This window comes from Thunnus maccoyii, chromosome 22 (genome assembly GCF_910596095.1).
Source record: "Thunnus maccoyii chromosome 22, fThuMac1.1, whole genome shotgun sequence".
In the NCBI taxonomy this organism is placed as follows: domain Eukaryota; kingdom Metazoa; phylum Chordata; class Actinopteri; order Scombriformes; family Scombridae; genus Thunnus; species Thunnus maccoyii.
The window spans coordinates 21,965,713-21,982,462 of NC_056554.1; the positions used below are offsets into that span (position 1 = coordinate 21,965,713).

At 35.4% G+C, this 16,750-nt stretch overlaps 1 protein-coding gene and 1 long non-coding RNA gene across 11 annotated transcripts in view; both read left to right on the forward strand.

Annotated features, from left to right (window-relative positions):
* The window catches only part of LOC121889443, a 122,718-nt gene that overhangs the window by 45,588 nt on the left and 60,380 nt on the right, over positions 1-16,750 (forward strand). The window lies entirely within an intron of this gene.
* Positions 946-14,998, forward strand: LOC121889451. Of its 6 annotated transcripts, none has more exons than XR_006093525.1 (6): positions 946-1,096; positions 1,978-2,095; positions 2,719-2,830; positions 2,910-2,990; positions 14,512-14,671; positions 14,776-14,998. It is a non-coding gene; the product is annotated as an uncharacterized LOC121889451 (long non-coding RNA). The 6 variants fall into 6 exon arrangements; XR_006093526.1 differs by having other exon boundaries at positions 2,936-2,990; XR_006093530.1 differs by lacking the exons at positions 14,512-14,671; positions 14,776-14,998 and adding exons at positions 3,835-3,993; positions 4,098-4,407.

Sequence of the window (16,750 nt, forward strand, 5' to 3'; positions counted from 1 at the left end):
CTCCTTCTCCTCTTACCTTTTACATTTAAACTGTCAGCAGAAGAAGAAGACGGAGCGAAATCGACCCAAAAAGCGAAAAAGGGTCAGTAAAGTTATTCCAACACGAAAGTAACATTAAATCCTTCCACGGAGATGTTTCAGTGGGTTTCAGTGAGGTTGTGTGAAGCTTGTAGATCAGAAGCTGCATCAGAATGAGGTGAGGAAGACGGTTTGAATTAGACGCGACTTTCACACGTGTCACAGCGGAGCAAGAACACGCTATAAAATGAGCCGCTAGCCTGTCAGAGCTCATTTTGGGTTCAAAGGGTAAGAGGAGGAGACTAAAACTAAATAATCGTCGTTCTCCCTCTGACGCAGCCTTTGATCTACAAGTTGCCGCCTTCAGTTCTCCTCTAAATGAAGATGTATAAATTGAGGAATCAGTTGTGTGAAGTTTTTTCAACATTAAAAAATGAATTTTATATTATTTTTAGGATTTCTCAGAAATCTAATTGAACTTCTCGGTGGTCTGTTGAATTGTTCCTACATATGGACAAGTTGTTTTAGACATTTTTTTAAATAAACTTTATTTTTGTGCACCTTATATTATTTTTCTATCACTCTTTTATCTAATTTATCTGCTTTTCTTATAACATCAGCTGAATGTGAGTCTGTTACATTGATCTCACTTCTGAAATGTGCAATTTTGTTGGTTTTTGTATATATTTTTCTATTATACGTTACGTTTAATGTGCCTGTATTTGTTCTCTGTATTATTTTATTATTTAATTGCTTTGTACTATTGTAAAGGAAACGTCTGCACTAATGTCAGATATTAAAGTAGCCTATAAATCTACCAGTGCTGCTCTGTATTGAATTTTATGTATTTTAAGATCGCAGTTCGTCTTCAGTCCTCTAAATGAAACCACTGGTCATGTGACTCAGTTTGATTTGCTGAGCTGATGACGCAGTTTTATCAGACAGGTTGTTTCAAACAGACTCAGCTACTTCCTCATCTGACACATTTACTGTTGTGTAGTGAAGCAGTTCGTATGTGCAGCTGATAATTCAGGTGACATAAAGAGGAACAGATCTCTGCTCGCTCGCCTCTAAACAAGTAAGTAACATACAGTTGATCTAAAATATTGAATTACAGCTGAACTCATGTTTCTTCATTACTGTTGATGACAGGAGGACAGTGCGCACATTCAGCAGGAAATACAAATATTTATATATACAGCACAAGACAAAGTTTGGACAAATTTAAAATCTATCTCTGTATTTTTTTAAAACTTTGTTTTAACGAAGTTCTTCTTTATTGATAATTGTTTGGATAGAAATTGTTGCTGCGCAGTCGCTGCTGAGTTCAAGTGCACAACAAGGAAATGAAGCAACCACTTTAATCTTTAAGCGGTTAAACTGCTGAACATGTTGAACATATTCAGAGATACATAAACCTGCACCTGTAGAGTTTCCTCTAGATGTATCAGTGTCACAAATACATCACTTAATGTCATTGTTGTCTAGTTCAGTTCAGATCTTTATTGTCACACAATAAAAACACAACAAGACAACAAAAGACATTAAAAGTGCCAGAGCTGTACACGCGATTCAGACAATAAGGATGTTTGTTAAAAGAAGAATAAAGATAAGAGAAATAAAGTGTGAAGAATCAACAGACAGTTCTTATTGTCTTATTGAGATAAATGAAAGCTTGAAACTGTTGCAGTGAGTTTTTGGAAACTTGTATGTGTGAATAGAGGACATGATGTCAAATTCAAACGTGTAAATCTGTATCAACAAACATCAATATGACTCTGAATGAAGTTGTTTGTTTTCATAAATCTTCATTAACATTCACTTTAGACCATAAATACCATCAATATAACCATCGATGTGTTTAGTATCTCTGGTAACTGTGGAAAGTTGACTAGAATTTATCAAGTTGAAGGACAGAAAGAAATGACATTATTTTAAACAACTGTGTTTCATTTCCAGGTAAACATCAGGTTGATTCAATGCATCCAGCAAGTTGTTCAGCAGGAAAACTTCATCCTCACCTGCTTGTTCATGGTTCCTGAGAACAGCTGACAGACAAAACATCTCACAAGAACAGGTAAGATTTATATTAATGTTGTTTTTTAAATGCTACTATCTGAAATAAATGTATACAGAATAATATGAAACAAGGTGCTGGATTCATGTTAACTAACTAATGTTAACAGGAGCTTTTAAAGCTGGAGGCTCACAGAGCTCATTGTGTTTTTATTCATTAACTGGAGTCACATGTGTGTGTTTAAACATCATCTAACGGCTGAAAAAATGTACTTTCCCAACAAATTAGAGTCATGATAACATTACACACAAAGACAAAGTGTCAGAACTGAATTATTGCAGTTTTTAAATGTTGTTTGATTATTTGCATTTAATGATCTGTCACTTGGGATTTAATACTGAGAAAATATTCAACCACATGCTTTCAAAATTAGAAGAAAATACTTTGAAGTGTTTTTATCCTGATTTATAAAAGATTTTATTCCATTTATACAACAGAAATGCACAAAATGATACTTTAATGTGGCTTTAAATTTTATTTTCACTGATTTATAAACATTACAAACCTTAACAGGAGAACTCATCATGCTGAGGATGCACTTATTTAAATTCAGGGATGCCAGTGATCTACCAAGCTGTCCTGTTTGAATAAAACCCTCTAATAAAACTGTCTCCTCTCTGCAGGGAGAAGATGATCTGGATCCTGCTGCTCCTCGTTCTGGCCTCCTCTGTCTGTGGTTAGTTTGATGTTTAAGGCTCAGTACAGATCCTGAAAAGATGGTGCTGGAGGTCTCTGGTGAGTCAGCAGAACTCTAACTAGTAAATATGTTGCATTAGGAAGAGTCTGAGAGTAACCTGCTGATTTACATCAACAGAACATTTTGTCTTGAATGTGACTCAGACGCCTCATGGAGGGACCAGCCATGTGTTCCTCACCACACCCAAGATAACTGAAGGTAAGCAACATGGTGAGCTGTTACCATGGTAACTCATATACAAATAATTTGATGCACAAATCTGATTTCAAGGCTACAAATGTATTTTATTTGCTACTTGGCCATTCAGATGTATCACATAAACCACTGCACCACATGGCTAATGTGGTAATAATAATAATACAACATGTGACAACATGTTGACAAAAAATCAGCATATTTACTGTGAAGAATTTACTGTTCCATGCCATGTTTCATCTTTGTAAACTGGTTTTAACATCGACATGAACTGAAACTGTCAAGAAGGACAAACAATGAATGAGATTAAACTACAACATTGATCAGGCTGATTAGTTAAAGGGGACATATCATGCTTTTAAATGATTTTCTGTCATTTTTATAGTATTACAATGTTGGTTATCTATGTTAAACATGGTCAAAGTTCCAAAACTTGCACATATGTAATAATGTTGCCTTCAAGACAAAAGTCAGAGCTTCAACATTGTTTGCAATGTTACCTCTACTTCCCCACCAAACTGACAAACTTATTTTCAACTTATTATCCAAGTAATCTACAGAAAAACAAAGTTTGTTTCCATGTCAGGCAGCTCAGCAGCCTTTGGCTCATATGTAAATAAGCTTTGTTATAGCACCACCATCTGGCCAAATGCTGTCATTATTGTTACATGACTGGCAGCTGATTGCTGTTACTGTAAAACATTCTATGTGAGAAGAATACTTACTAATTGATTTATGTTCCTCATTTCTACATTTGCTGAATGAATATAAATGTTCTCCAACCTACTGATGATTGATTGATGCACCTGATATCAGATACAAACACTTGTTTTCTGTCTTCTTGCAGGTGTAAAACACACACCAGGAGGTCCAAAGAAGAAGAAGTTAGATCATATGATTGAAACAAAGTTAAAACAACTCTCGGAGCTGCAAACTGCAGAGTTCTAATAGTTGCTGGTCTAATATTTCTAGTAGATGCAGTATGCGTTTGTTGAGGTAAAAGAAGGTATGTTTACTGTTCCTGTTTAAAATGGAACTATTTTGTGTGTTATGATTTGTAAGTGAAATCACTTTGTTTGCACTTATCGTTGTCTCGTGTCAATCCTACAGATCACGACCGGGACAGAAGTTTCTTCACTGAGCTTCTGATAAAGATCAGTACCAAGAGTGAGTCATATCAACTCATTCAGCTGAACCACTTCCATCAGATCCAAACTACTAGAGGGAAACATCATAATTAATGTGTGGTTGACTTCATCCTCACAGTAACAGTGTTGATCAGAGAAGTGAGTGTTTGGTGTGTCAGCTTGTCTTCTTTGTGATGTTTTTCCTTCCTCTCACTGATTCTAATACAACTTACAGACAATAACTTCAACTTAATGATGATGTGTAATCCATCACAGACAACTAGATGCTTTTATTCATTTTGTTTCTAAGCCTCACAGCAGCCAAGTTACTGTAAAATAATAGTCTGAAATAATTCACAACACATATTTACAAAAACATCTATTTTTGCCTCCTGACTTTGATGTTTGTGTTGTTCAGCATCGACTCTCAAGTCCAGAGTCTCTAAACTGCATCACATGCAGTAATAAAACAGCATCACCATTAACATTAACCACACTATTTTTAAATACTTGTTTACTGTGATGCACATTTCTCAAACAAGTTACAAGTTTCTGCACTGAACCAAGCTTGTGTTCCATACCAGCACTTGTACCTCACTTACTTCTTATCATACAAACATTTACTGCTTATCATTGTTATAAGAATGCAGTAATGATGTGCATTTGTACATGTTTTATTGTGTCTATTTCATATTTAATACATAAGCTAAATATATTATAATTCTGAAATCAAATGAAAGCAGCAGCAGCCTGGAGGAGAAGACAAACACATTCATTTAAAGTTCAAACTTGTTTTAATGACGTTGATGTGATGTAAAAAATGAGTTAATTGCAATAATTTGTTGAAATCTTTGAACAACTTTTTCAAATGTCCATAGAAATGTTTTAATTCTCCTGCAAAGCACTTTTAACTCTATGAAGCACTTTCTAACTTCAACATAAAATGTGACTGTTATTTTCTACAATGTTAAAGTAAAGCTTGACATGTTTATACTGTGTAAAATGACTGTGACTGTAGGAACATGGAGGGATTGTATTTTCTATTTTTTGTACTTTTGATATCTTCAGCTGTGTGTTTGCAGCAGTTTTGAGGATCTGATTTCTCTTTATTTTCAACATATGATCTCTGAATGTTTAATTATGTCATGAATCACTTATTAAATGTGTTCAGTCCACTGTCGACTCTACATGTTTCTTTACTTTAACCACAATAAACTACCAGGTAACCAGACAGCCAGCAGTGGTGGAAAGTAACCAAGTACATTTACTCAAGTACTGCACTTAAATATAATTTTGAGGTTCTTGTACTTAACTTGAGTATTTCCATGTGTTGCTACTTTATACTTCCACTCCACTACATTTCAGAGGGAAATATTGTACTTTCTACTCCACTACATTTATTTGACAGCTTTAGTTACTTTTCAGATGAAGATTTGACACAATGGATAATATAACAAGCTTTTAAAATACAACACATTGTTAAAGATGAAACCAGTGGTTTCCAACCTTTCTGGCTTTTGACATCTTACAAAAAGCAGTGTGTAGTCGGGGTCACATTTCACATGTCTATGAGTTTCTTTTCATGTCAGTCATTAGTTTGTGTTTTCTGTTATTTGCAATTCTTTCAATATTTGAATGACTTATTAATAATTGTATTTTCCACAGCGTTAAAAACTGATATAAGTGAAATACATAAATACACCTCTTGTCTAGATCTGTCCATATTCTCGTCATTGATGCAGCTTGTAAATCACTTTGTAACTGTTTGAATATTAATAAAGTTTATCATCATTATTTTGTTGTTGCTGAATGTAGTTTTTGAGAACTTTGATGATAGACTCTGTAATCTTTGGCCTTCAGGCAGGTGAGGTCCTCAGTCAGACAGTTGGTGGATGTAGGTTGAAATGGACAGAATGAGACACATCACACAGATATGAGGAAGACACACCTGTTAGATGGTTTTAGACTGTTTAGATGTCTTGACACAGAATGTAAGATGATTATTAAACTTAAATGTCATAATTTATGCTCCGTGAACGCGCCGTGTACACAGTGTGGGTGCGCGCACAGTTCCTGAGTGTAGACAGTGAGCGCGCGCTCACTGAGCGGAATCCTTGACAGTGAAGGATTCTGATTCGTCAGAATCAGCCGTCAATCAACCCGTTCCTCTGCGCTCACTGAGCGCAGAGTAATTGAGCGCGCGCTCACTGAGCTGAGTGACTGACTGAGCTCAGTGAGCGCTGACAACTGATCGCTCACTGAGCTGAGCTCACTGAGCTCAGCTCAGCTCAGTGAGCTCAGCTCAGTGAGCGATCAGTTGTCACTGAGCTCAGCTCAGCTCAGTGAGCTCAGCTCAGTGAGCGATCAGTTACTCTAATATTAAAAAGACAATTACATCTGATTGACAAGAGCCGTGACACTGTTTACATAAAAGTTGGTAAACTCTTCAAGTAGAGGCGTGGACTGCCCGTCCACCTCAAGGTGTAATTATCAGTCTTTACAGCTTGAGCACCTGGTGTGGAAGTTAGTCTGCACACAGACTATCTCAGTGGGCTTTTCAGTGCAGTACAGTGCATGTGTCAACCTGTCCCTTTATTTCATGACGAAATATAACAAAATAATAAAGGAAAAGGAGGGAACGACACCACACAAATACTTTGAGTATAAAGGGGGGAAGAGGACTAAGTGCTGAGTGTAAGGGATTGATGGATCGTCCGAATGGAGTCGGTCTCGGATCTGGACATGGCACTGTGACTGTGACTGATACTGATTTTTTCTTCACTCTCATCAGGGAATTAAACAAACAGCAACGGTAAGACTTCATATGGACGATTTTCTATAACCAATAATCAGTGGTGGAAGAAAGTATTCTGATCTTTACATTTACTTGACTTAAAAGTCTTGCATGATAAATCCTTTTTTAATGTACTAATTTACTTTCCATCACTGTTCATCATCATAACCTGAGATCAGAAACTGATTTAAAGACATTTTTAGAGAACTTTACTGGGATTAAAAATGAAATCATCTATAAATCATTGAGTTTGACACGATGTGACCTCAGCTGGATTTTTATATGTATTCAGTTTTGTGATAATTAAATCCGTTTCTTTTGGTTTTACATTCCATTCTTGTCATAGTGTTTTTATTATTTTCTCCTTGTATGATTGTCTTTTCTTTTATTCTTTTCCACCCAAAACAGTTTTCATTAAAGTGCTGTGTGTGTTTGAGAGAAGATGATGTTCAGGATCCCGCTGACCATCACTGTGACTTTATGTGTCTACGGTTAGTTTCATATCTTCAGTTCATTATTCAGACAGAGAAAAGTTGTTTTCTGACTTCACACATCTCACAGTCCGACTGTGTTTCTGTCTCCTTCACCTGCAAATCTGTCGTTAGCAATATGAAGAGAAAATGACTTTGTATGATTATTTGATTTTATATTCATTTATTGTCCTCATTAAGCAGTTTTATATATTAGTATGTTATGTTTTGCATTATATTCTAACATCTAGATGCAGACAATATTTTCTCTGTAATAAAACTGCAAACAAATCACACCACAACACACGTGTTTGTTAGAGTTCAACTATACAGCTTTAAAGATAAAGTAGGTGTTTACATGCAGAACACACAACCCTTTGCTGAGAGGTTTTATTTCAGAGGTGAGTTTTGCAGATATGAGCAAGACACAGAAAAGATCTCAGATGTTTGATGTGATTTTAGCTTTGCATTCAGAAGTTGATCTTATGACTCGTACCAAACACTTTCCTTTTAGCTGACATTCATTCAGTCTTATGGGCGTCCACAGCAGGAATTATAGTTGTTGACAGATACATTAATAAACACTTATAACTACATTTGAGTGTGTTATTAACATTTATTAAAGGTTTATATGCTGCTTATGAATGATAAACAGGGTGTTGTGTCACCAAAATATGAAAATAAAACCAAATACTATGGTAGCTTCACAGATTATCACTTAAAGATTTTGTTTGATGTGAATTTATTTGCATTGTAAAAGATAAATAATACAGTAAATGTGATGAGTGCAGCCTGTGATAAAACATTTAGAGCATCTTTCCAACATGACGTCAGCGTGTAGGACTTATAGTCTTATTGGTGTCCATGTTGAAATGATTATTTTTTTTTTTTTTAAATCTCTTTTTCTCTTTCTTTTCTTCTCAGGTATGTTTTATCCCCAAAGAATGACCGTAAACTATCAGGCAGGAGAAAACATGAACATCTCGGTGGAATGGCGTTTCTTCAACAAAACACTCAAGATCCACGGTGTGTTCCTGCCCACGGAGGTTAAAGAGTTCTGGTTTAATATCACTGGTGAGTTGACACACAAGAAAAAAAAAAGTTCTGATACACAAATCTGTTTTCAGTTCTTGGACTTTTTCTCTGATCTTTGATTTTTGGTGAAATATTGGATCATTTGAACATTTTTTTCAATATATCAAAATTGTCCATTTTTTGGTGTTTAATGCATTAATAAACTAATTGATTTAATTGTTTTATTGAATGTTTTATATTGAAGTCATTCAATAGAAGCATCATACAACGTTTCAGTTTGTTATGGATCAATGTAAACATTTAATAAAACTTCACATCTTTTATATGCACATTGTATCTCTAGTGAAGTAGTGAATTATAATTTAATAACAGTTTTTATGTCCTTTACAGCAGCTGTTGATCAGCCCAAAGCTTAGAAACAACCAGAAAGTCGGAGAAGGATCGGCCTCTACTGACAGCAGCTGGACTCTACTCAACAAATAATATATTTCATTGAAATTTTGTGTGTCATTTGTATTTTAACTTAATATTAAATCAATATTAAATTCAAAATTAAGCAGGGTTGAATGTCCAAAATCCGGCCAAGCGTCAAAGGAAATATAGCAAAAACAACTTTATAAAAGGACACATTTAATATGATAAAAACAATGACTGATCTATCATTTCAATTTTATATGTATCATTTGGTGTCAATTATGTGTGATGAAAATAAAAAATGAGAAAATCTCTACCGTCTCCTCCTCTATCGTCCAGTGTGACATTTTCACATCAGAAACGATGAACAACAGCATTAAAACACGAGTCTTGCAGGTAAAACATGAGACTCATGTAGCTGTTACATCAGGTTAACTGCAGTAACTTCCTCTTGTCATATGCCACTAGTCCATCATAACATAAAAGCGAGAAGACCTGGAGGTTCCTTTTGATTTTCAATAAGCTGGTCAAGGTGGATAATTGTTGACATTGTTTTTGGAATTTACTTTGCTGGTTGATCTATAACAGGATTTGAATGTAACGTTGGAAAAAACACCAACTTTCTGTAAGATCTAACACACACATATTACCTTTTGTGTCTTCTGTCTAACTAGACCTTAACCACAGCGTTGTCACGCCATAAAACATCATTATTCAACGGGTAGAAATGTTAATATGATACGTTTGTAGAAATGTTAATATGAGTGAGCTGAGTGAGCGCTCAGTGAGCGCGCGCTGTCTGAGGTCAGAGGAACTCAACATTTTGTGCAGTTCCTCTGAGCTCAGTGAGCGCAGAGGAACGGGTTGATTGACGGCTGATTCTGACGAATCAGAATCAGTAGTACAGAATCAGTGAAGGATTCTGATTCGTCACAGTCACAGTCACAGTCACACCCAATTTAGATGTGAGTGTGACTGTGACTGAGTTTTTTCTTCACTCTCATCAGGGAATTCAACAAACAACAACGGTAAGACTTCATATGGACGGTTTTCTATAACCAATAATCAGTGGTGGAAGAAAGTATTCTGATCTTTACATTTACTTGACTTAAAAGTCTTGCATGATAAATCCTTTTTTAATGTACTAATTTACTTTCCATCACTGTTCATCATCATAACCTGAGATCAGAAACTGATTTAAAGACATTTTTAGAGAACTTTACTGGGATTAAAAATGAAATCATCTATAAATCATTGAGTTTGACACGATGTGACCTCAGCTGGATTTTTATATGTATTCAGTTTTGTGATAATTAAATCCGTTTCTTTTGGTTTTACATTCCATTCTTGTCATAGTGTTTTTATTATTTTCTCCTTGTATGATTGTCTTTTCTTTTATTCTTTTCCATCCAAAACAGTTTTCATTAAAGTGCTGTGTGTGTTTGAGACAAGATGATGTTCAGGATCCCGCTGACCATCACTGTGACTTTATGTGTTTACGGTTAGTTTCATATCTTCAGTTCATTATTCAGACAGAGAAAAGTTGTTTTCTGACTTCACACATCTCACAGTCCGACTGTGTTTCTGTCTCCTTCACCTGCAAATCTGTCGTTAGCAATATGAAGAGAAAATGACTTTGTATGATTATTTGATTTTATATTCATTTATTGTCCCCATTAAGCAGTTTTATGTATTAGTATGTTATGTTTTGCATTATATTCTAACATCTAGATGCAGACAATATTTTCTCTGTAATAAAACTGCAAACAAATCACACCACAACACACGTGTCTGTTAGAGTTCAACTATACTTCTTTAAAGATAAAGTAGGTGTTTACATGCAGAACACACAACCCTTTGCTGAGAGGTTTTATTTCAGAGGTGAGTTTTGCAGATATGAGCAAGACACAGAAAAGATCTCAGATGTTTGATGTGATTTTAGCTTTGCATTCAGAAGTTGATCTTATGACTCGTACCAAACACTTTCCTTTTAGCTGACATTCATTCAGTCTTATGGGCGTCCACAGCAGGAATTATAGTTGTTGACAGATACATTAATAAACACTTATAACTACATTTTAGTGTGTTATTAACATTTATTAAATGTTTATATGCTGCTTATGAATGATAAACAGGGTGTTGTGTCACCAAAATATAAAAAATAAAACCAACATACTATGGTAGCTTCGCAGATTATCACTTAAAGATTTTGTTTGATGTGAATTTATTTGCATTGTAAAAGATAAATAATACAGTAAATGTGATGAGTGCAGCCTGTGATAAAACATTTAGAGCATCTTTCCAACATGGCGGCAGCGTGTAGAACTTATAGTCTTATTGGTGTCCATGTTGAAATGATTATTTTTTTTAAAAAATCTCTTTTTCTCTTTCTTTTCTTCTCAGGAATGTTTTATCCCCAAAGAATGACTGTAAACTATCAGACAGGAGAAAACATGAACATCTCGGTGGAATGGCGTTTCTTCAACAAAACACTCAAGATCCACGGTGTGTTCCTGCCCACGGAGGTTAAAGAGTTCTGGTTTAATATCACTGGTGAGTTGACACACAAGAAAAAAAAAAGTTCTGATACACAAATCTGTTTTCAGTTCTTGGACTTTTTCTCTGATCTTTGATTTTTGGTGAAATATTGGATCATTTGAACATTTTTTTCAATATATCAAAATTGTCCATTTTTTGGTGTTTAATGCATTAATAAACTAATTGATTTAATTGTTTTATTGAATGTTTTATATTGAAGTCATTCAATAGAAACATCATACAACGTTTCAGTTTTTTATGGATCAATGTAAACATTTAATATAACTTCACATCTTTTATATGCACATTGTATCTCCAGTGAAGTAGTGAATTATAATTTAATAACAGTTTTTATGTCTTTTACAGCAGCTGTTGATCAGCCCAAAGCTTAGAAACCTGCTGTGAGACCACAACCAGAGAGTCAAGTCAAGATCAGCCCCTATGTTGGACTGACAGTAGCAGCAGTTGTACTTGCTGTCTGTGTTGGACTCTGCTTTGCCTTCAGACTTTGTTTTTTATAAATCTCCTAATGAGACGGAAAACATCTATGCAGCTGTATCAATGTGTCATTTGGTGTCAATTATGTGTGACAAAAATTAAAAAATGAGAAATGTGTTTTGGTTTTTCTTCTTTCTGCCAGGGACGCAAAAATGACAATAGTTGAAGAATGTACTTATGCTCACATGTAGAACCTGGTCTGAAATCCCCACATATTTACAGAAACCAGGTTTCCTGCTGTGAAAGATTCACCTGAGTCCTACACTCAGATGTTACTACATGATAATAAGTTCTGTCTGCAGCTGCTTCACACAGTCAACAGTAACTCAAAGAGATCAACTCAGCTGCCGCTGTTTTCGGCCACAGACCAGCACTTTTAACTACATTTGTCTGAGAAGTCGGTTGAACTCCCGTTTAAACAGACATATACCAGCATCTCTACCGTCTCCTCCTCTATCGTCCAGTGTGACATTTTCACATCAGAAACGATGAACAACAGCATTAAAACACGAGTCTTGCAGGTAAAAACATGAGACTCATGTAGCTGTTACATCAGGTTAACTGCAGTTACTTCCTGTTGTCATATGTCACTAGACAGGCAACAGTAGGCCGGATTTCACTTCCCAAGGTACGCACTAATTTCCTTAAACGCACAGTAGTATATAGAGCGATGAAAACATGGAATTCTTTACCACTGTTACTAAATGAACACAGAAATCAATGTTTAAAAGCAAGTAAGGACACACACCTAGGAACAACATATTTGTAGGATGCTATGAATATGCTGATTTGTAATTTTTGCTGATTTGTAATTTTTGCTGATTTGTAGTTTTTGCTCATATATATTAGTGTTAATTTGTATTTATTTATTTATTGGGACAGTGTGCAGTCATAAACATAAAAGATGCACTGCACTGGAGTTAGCTCAAAGCTAATTTGCATCCGCAGCCCACAACAATCAAAACATACAACAACATAACAACAAACAGTATAAAGCAAAATACAGAACACAACAGCACATCACAAACACCCACAATGTCAATTAGAAATGAATAATGTAAACTTGTCAAATTAAAAGCAAGACTACCTGCGCTGATGAGAAGATCACAGATGGAGTTTAGACTCAGTGGTCACACAGCTGACTGGTCTTTAGTAGATTTTTTCATTTGGCCTTGAATGTATTGATTGAACTACAGTTCTTCATATCATCAGGTAGGATATTCCACTGAGTTGTGGCTTTCACAGTTAAAGCTGACTGCCCAAATGCAGAGCAACGAAATGGGGCAGCTCAGCCAATCAAGTTACTGTCTCCACTTGTCTCTGTGGTTGTAGTAAAGCACCAGATCACATCATAAATACAAAAATATAAAACTCTGCTGAGATCAGGGTTAATAACCAGGTGATATGAGGAGCAGGTACGTAGATGCTACAGCAGCAACATTATTAATAAATACTTTTTAATAAATATTTTATAGACAAGCTAAAATATTCTGTCTGTCTTTGACATTTTTCTGGATCGACAAAAAAGCTGAAAACATGCAGGTCGTGTTTAATGACCAGCAAGTTTTTATTAATTCTTTAACTGATGTAAAACATCTAAAATCAGGATTTGATTCAGGTTTTCTGAGTCTTCTTCTAAGATTTGTTTTGACTGAGTGTTGGAGTTTGTGTCTCTTGGTTTTATGACTCAGCTCAGGAAACAAGAAATGCATCTTCTCAGATGTTGTTCTCCTCTCTCACACTGTCATCCTGCTGGGTTCTCTCAGGTGAAAAGGTCAGAGGTCTGGTTGGATGTGCAGGAAAAAGCAGCTTCATGGACCCAGAAGGTAAAAAGATGCAGTGACAGACACAAGTCTGATCTCTGAGAAACACAACTCCTATTCTGCTGCAAAGATGTTTTCTGTCTCATCAAGTTTAGAACAAAGTCTGAAGGCAAAGTAGAGTCCAAAAAAGTTTTTTAAAAAAAGCTGCAATCAGTCCTTCCCCGACTCTCTGGTTGTGGTCTCACAGCAGATTTCTGATGTTTGGGCTGATCAACAGCTGCTGTAAAGGACAGAGAATAATAATAATTGTACTTGTATTCCACAAATTCAGCTATTACAATGTTGAACTCTTCTACTTGTGACATTTCACACTTGTTCATGTCCAAAATTAAAATCTGGATTGTTTGTGTTTGAACCTGCTGATGTTTGTGTCCACATACAGCATATTTTTAACAATACAGTGGCTGCTGAGTGCAATCACACTCATAAAGTTTATCAGTCCAGTCTGTACATCACTGATAACATGAATTAAAAAAGGCTTTCTGAGTCTATTCAGACAGAGAAAAGTTGTTTTCTGACACATCATCTCATCATAACCTGAAATTTAAATTACAATCAAGTCAGGCAGCTCAGCAGCCTTTGGCTCATATGTAAATAAGCTTTGTTATAGCACCACCATCTGGCCAAATGCTGTCATTATTGTTACATGACTGGCAGCTGATTGCTGTTACTGTAAAACATTCTATGTGAGAAGAATACTTACTAATTGATTTATGTTCCTCATTTCAACATTTGCTGAATGAATATAAATGTTCTCCAACCTACTGATGATTGATTGATGCACCTGATATCAGATACAAACACTTGTTTTCTGTCTTCTTGCAGGTGTAAAACACACACCAGGAGGTCTAAAGGAGGAAGAAGTTAGATCATATGATTGGAACAAAGTTAAAACAACTCTCGGAGCTGCAAACAGCAGAGTTCTAATAGTTACTGGTCTAATATTTCTAGTAGATGCAGTATGCGTTTGTTGAGGTAAAAGAAGGTATGTTTACTTTTCCTGTTTAAAATGGAACTATTTTGTGTGTTATGATTTGTATGTGAAATCACTTTGTTTGCACTTATCGTTGTCTCGTGTCAATCCTACAGATCAAGACCAGGACAGAAGTTTCTTCACTGAGCTTCTGATAAAGATCAGTACCAAGAGTGAGTCATATCAACTCATTCAGCTGAACCACTTCCATCAGATCCAAACTACTAGAGGGAAACATCATAATTAATGTGTGGTTGACTTCATCCTCACAGTAACAGTGTTGATCAGAGAAGTGAGTGTTTGGTGTGTCAGCTTGTCTTCTTGGTGATGTTTTTCCTTCCTCTCACTGATTCTAATACAACTTACAGACAATAACTTCAACTTAATGATGATGTGTAATCCATCATAGTCAACAACTAGATGCTTTTATTCATTTTGTTTCTAAGTCTCACAGCAGCCAAGTTACTGTAAAATAATAGTCTGAAATAATTCACAACACATATTTACAAAAATATCTATTTTTTGCCTCCTGACTTTGATGTTTGTGCTGTTCAGCATCGACTCTCAAGTCCAGAGTCTCTAAACTGCATCATATGCAATAATAAAACAGCATCACCATTAACATTAACCAAACTATTTTTAAATACTTGTTTACTGTGATGCTCATTTCTCAAACAAGTTACAAGTTTCTGCACTGAAACAAGCTTGTGTTCCATACCAGCACTTGTACCTCACTTACTTCTTATCATACAAACATTTACTGCTTATTATTGTTATAAGAATGCAGTAATGATCTGCATTTGTACATGTTTTATTGTGTCTGTTTCATATTTAATACATAAGCTAAATATATTATAATTCTGAAATCAAATGAAAGCAGCAGCAGCCTGGAGGAGAAGACAAACACATTCATTTAAAGTTCAAACTTGTTTTAATGACGTTGATGTGATGTAAAAAATGAGTTAATTGCAATAATTTGTTGAAATCTTTGAACAACTTTTTCAAATGTCCATTGAAATGTTTTTATTCTTCTGCAAAGCACTTTTAACTCTATGAAGCACTTTCTAACTTCAACATAAAATGTGACTGTTATTTTCTACAATGTTAAAGTAAAGCTTGACATGTTTATACTGTGTCAAATGACTGTGACTGTAGGAACATGGAGGGATTGTATTTTCTATTTTTTGTACTTTTGATATCTTCAGCTGTGTGTTTGCAGCAGTTTTGAGGATCTGATTTCTCTTTATTTTCAACATATGATCTCTGAATGTTTAATTATGTCATGAATCACTCATTAAATGTGTTCAGTCCACTGTCGACTCTACATGTTTCTTTACTTTAACCACAATAAACTACCAGGTAACCAGACAGCCAGCAGTGGTGGAAAGTAACTAAGTACATTTACTCAAGTACTGTACTTAAGTATAATTTTGAGGTTCTTGTACTTTACTTGAGTATTTCCATGTGATGCTACTTTATACTTCCGCTCCACTACATTTCAGAGGGAAATATTGTACTTTCTACTCCACTACATTTATCTGACAGCTTTAGTTACTTTTCAGATGAAGATTTGACACAATGGATAATATAACAAGCTTTTAAAATACAACACATTGTTAAAGATGAAACCAGTGGTTTCCAACCTTTTTGGCTTTTGACGTCTTACAAAAAGCAGTGTGTAGTCGGGGTCACATTTCACATGTCTATGAGTTGTTAACAGCTCCACCAAATAGTGATTTTTCCCTCTAAACCTAAATATCTATCAGAGTTCTTTTCATGTCAGTCATTAGTTTGTGTTTTCTGTTATTTGCAATTCTTTCAATATTTTAATGACTTATTAGAAATTTTATTTTTCAAAGCATTAAAAACTGATATAAGTGAAATACATAAATACACCTCTTGTCTAGATCTGTCCATATTCTACTCATTGATGCAGCTTGTGAGCGCGCTCAGTTCCTCTGATATGACTTCACCTACCAGTGAATGAGCAGTGGCTCACTGAGCCACTGCTCAGTGATATGACTTCACCTACCAGTGAGCGCGACTGCGCAGTGGCTCACTGCGACTGCGCAGTGGCTCACTGAACCAGTG